The sequence below is a fragment of the Larimichthys crocea genome, unplaced genomic scaffold, assembly GCF_000972845.2.
Source record: "Larimichthys crocea isolate SSNF unplaced genomic scaffold, L_crocea_2.0 scaffold10009, whole genome shotgun sequence".
NCBI lineage: Eukaryota > Metazoa > Chordata > Actinopteri > Sciaenidae > Larimichthys > Larimichthys crocea.
Window position 1 is genome coordinate 350 of NW_020851385.1, and position 4,387 is coordinate 4,736.

At 38.0% G+C, this 4,387-nt stretch overlaps 1 long non-coding RNA gene across 1 annotated transcript; it reads right to left on the reverse strand.

Annotated features, from left to right (window-relative positions):
- Nucleotides 1–462: 462 nt before the first annotated feature.
- LOC113744680 (uncharacterized) lies at nucleotides 463–975 on the reverse strand. Its single transcript, XR_003461734.1, has 3 exons — nucleotides 826–975; nucleotides 613–703; nucleotides 463–526 (listed from the first exon to the last, which is right to left on the reverse strand). It is a non-coding gene; the product is annotated as an uncharacterized LOC113744680 (long non-coding RNA).
- Nucleotides 976–4,387: the final 3,412 nt, after the last annotated feature.

Genomic DNA, 4,387 nt, shown 5'->3' on the forward strand with positions numbered 1-4,387 from the left:
TGCGCCTTCCCGCCGGTTGGCTCGCCAACATACTCCGATCATAAACCCTCTCAACAAGTAACTGCAGCTTGAATTATCGTCGCGACCTACTTGTTTTAACCCCCTACCACGAAGAGTAACCAACGCTACATTTATCACAGTACTCGCCAATTTTACCGTGACTGTTTGGAGTTTTATTGTACAAGGCATATAATCTACTTTTTCACATACTGTGTGTATTTTGACAGCCTCTACCTCCAAATGCTTAATTGGTGTGGGTGTTAAGGTGTTCGTGCCCTTTAAACTTCTTAGGTAATTTAATTTTAAATAACTATTTAAAAGGCCAAAGATGTATTATTAATTAATTAATATTTTGAGAAAGAAAACATGAGAAAAGTTAGTACAGATTTCTCATGAGTTCCCTGTTTTTGTATTAATATTTTTTTTACTTAAGTACTTCTTCCATAACTTTGAAAGATTAATCCTGAACTCACCTCCAGACGTCTCCGTACTTGGCATGGCATTCCCGGTCATAAGCAAAAAATCCCTACAAGGAATTTCATAAGAAATTTAAAATATTAAAAGTTTAAAAGGGTCTGTTTATGTTAAGTGTAATGTTTATATGTGCCTTACCTTTCTGGGGTTTATTGTTCCAATAAAAGGCAGAAGCCTGGGTCCCTTTATTCCGAGGTTTTTGAAAAACCTATACGGCCAAACGCCATACCTGTGTTATAAAGAAAGACTTATTATAGTTATACCTGTTACACAAGCGGACAACGAGCAATCGCCGGTGTAAAATCTGACAACTCCTCTGCACAACTTTTGACAGTCGGAGAAATTACTCACAGGAATAACAGGGTGAGAAAGAGAGCGAGCAAAGTCCAGGTGGTTGGTGAAAGCAGTGCAAAGACGAACATCTTGACTCGGTGCCCTGAAAGTGAATGAGAGAGACGAACACAAACTGCACCACCTGAGAAATCAGTAAATGCGCAAACAAACACGCAACTTGAAGGGTCCGGAAATGGGAGGAGCCCAGAGAAATGCTTTAAGTGTTTACGTAATAAGACAAAATGGCCCAATGCGGATGTTTATCACGCACCAGGGCGTCTGCTTACACAATATGTCGTCATCCAGCTTGGTGCACAGCTGTAACACACTCATATAGATAGACAGGCATTAAAATCAGACCTGTAAGATGAATCTGAGTTTAGATTAAACATATGCAAAGATTTTTACAAATTTTAAAAAAACGATATAAAAAGTAGTACAGAGGTAATAATTAGATCCTTTCCTTCAGAAAAACAAAATATTTATATTATTAGTAACTATTAATTTAATTTAAAACATTCAAATTCAACATAAATACTGAATATAGAAGTAAAAGTGAAAACTAAATATACTTAATTTCATTTAAAGTGGGTGAGGGATGCTTTTCTTTTCTTTTTTAAATTGTTATTTTTAATTGGAAAAGACAAGAACCTCTAAATATTATTACATTTTTACATACATGTACATAAGCATATACACAGAAATAATTATTGTAATAATTCCTGTGTGCCGTGACTCAGTCCTCAGCAAAACTCTCAGGCCCTCCACCTTCCCTCACTTCCAGGCATATGGGAAAAAGTATAGCATGAAACTTAACAGTGGAGTTAAACAAAGTCTGCTTGCGTTGGGAGTTCTGTCGTATGTAGGTGGTACTGTACTCACTTTCTGATCTTTTTTACTTGCTACTAAAAGAGCCCACGGCAGCTTTGTATCCTTCTACTGTCTCTGAACCAAGACATGCTCCAGATAAAGAGTGTCCAAGTTCAGTGGTAAACTACTGGCTTGAATACTGAGCTCAAGGTATCTATGTAGATAGATAGATAGATAGATAGATAGATAGATAGATAGATAGATAGATAGATAGATAGATAGATAGATAGATAGATAGATAGATAGATAAAGTCAAGACAAAGTACATTTACTCAAGAACTGCACTTTACCATTTTGATTTTATTTTCAAAAGGCATATAATCTACTTTTCACACTACTGTGTGTATTTGACAGATACAGTTACTGGTTTCCTTTCACATGTAAAATGTTTGTTAAAGATTAAACTGGGTTTTAAATTAAAGCAGTCTAAAGAAATTAAACCTATGCTAAGAAATGATCATGCACTGAGAAACTGAACATGTTAGGAAATTACAGGAACTACAACTTATTTCTATCTTCAACTAAAGACAGACATAAAATGTAACCCTGGGATGCATGACCTACCAATACCTCTTCCATGATTTCTTTCATTTTGGTTAGAGCTGTCCACGCATATGCACACACACAAACATCTTCTCTCTTCTCTGTCTGTACTTTTGTACAATACATTTTATTTACTATTGCTATTTTGATATTTTATTATGTATAGTTTGTTCTTTATATTTTTATTCTTATGTAGTCTATACAACGCTGATACTGTTTTTTTAATATGCTCAACAAACACATCACACACATCCTTGCATCATCTGTTTTTTAGGTTTTAAATCTAATTACACACATCTGCTTCATCCAACACATTCATTGTCAGTTACATCACATACTGGTTTTAATGGCCTCACTTCTGCTTATATTTTGGTTTCTTGTAATAATGTGAACAAAGTCTATTAAACTTACTTAATTAGCCTTTGAACAGTTTGATTTAATTGGCCGTAGAGTAGTTCTTTAGTATGCCTTTATTTGAAATTGGACGGATTTGCATTTGGTTAGAAACTCTAGGCATGAGTAAATAATCTATCTATCTATCTATCTATCTATCTATCTATCTATCTATGTAAATGAGTCTATAGACAGTGATCACAGCATATAGCAGAGGTAGTTATTATTTTTCCTCCATCTCCCTCTGTTCAGACACCAGCAGCAGGCGCAGCAGCACAAGTTTGAGCCTCCTCCTGCACCGTACATAACCCGGATAAACTACATGTGACCTCCCTCCCTCCCTCCCTCTGTCCATCTCTGCCTCTCTCGTCTCCTCCTCGGTCCGTGGACGTGTTTTTTATTCCTCGTGTCGTCCCAAAGAAAACAACGTTTGACACAGGTAGAGCGCGAGGTAAGGAGCGGGTGCACGCTGCACGTGCTGTGTGTGTGTCTGCAGCGTCACGTGGTTCCTCCTCTTCTTCTTCTTCTGTCCTTGGTCTGTTCCTCTGAGGTCATGTGGTGACTTCAGGTGTAAATAAAATAAATTAAATTATTTTTGTGTTTGAGCTTGAACATCAAGATAAATATTTTTAGTATTTTTATTTAAAAGTTAGGAAACAGCAAGTAATGAAATAATGTTGCCATGGATACTGATAATAGACACAAAATATAACCATGTGTGTTTTATTAAATAACTAAATATAAAACATGTTTAATATGTTTTGAAGCAGAGAACTTTTATTGTTTTTGTTCTGGTTATTTTATTTTTATGCGGTCCATAGAGAGAGAGAGGGGCCCAGTTCAAGTCCAGTATGGGACAAAGAAGTTTAGATTACATTAGATAAACTTTATTTATCCCAGCAGAGGAAAGTGTAGCATACACTACAGAATTAGAAGAAAAAAAAAAAGACAGAAATGTCTATAACCTACACAACAGGAAAAACAATCAACCTTTAAAAACAGAGTACTGAGGATAAAAGTGGCATGATGTATAAAAAGAGTATTGTAATGTAAAGTAAGGAAGCCTCCTTTGGCACTTGAGCAAGGCACCAAACATTTTCAATAGACGTCAAGGCTGGACTGCAGACAGGCCAGTTTAACACCCACATGCTCTTTGAATCAGTTTGGCATCGTCTTGAAGAAGACGTTATCTACTTGCTCCAAAACCTACACATCGTCCGGCCAATGACGGTATAGAGCAGCTGATCATTTGAATCAGGTGTGGTGGAGGAGGAAACGTCTAAAAACATGCAGGGCAGTGGTCCCCGAGGACCAGGATTGAAAGACACTGGTATAGAGGATGGGTAGAGTATGAGGTTTTATGAAGCTGCCATGCCAGCTGTACTGCCTGTGCCGCCTCCTGGTTGATCTAAATATTGGCAAAGACGTGGATCTAAGGCGAGCTGAATCACGCCTGGGTTCTCTAATCTTAAGCAAGTTGCAGATTTAAGGCCAGATCCCAGCCGGAGAGGCTGCCACTTGCATTCGGCATTAATGGTGCCGTCATATATGTGCAGGTTACCCATCATGTCATGTGCACTAATGCACCCCAATCCCATCACGGATGCCGGCTTTTGAACTGTGCGCTGATGACAAGCCGGGATAGGTTCCTCTACTCTGTGTCAGGAGAAACAAAACCCCAGAGGGAAATGTCTCCACCATGTTAACTATTGTGTCTGTCTACCTGCACGGCCTCTACAGGTAGCGTAGAGGCCAGGTCTTTAGAGCTGCTGAA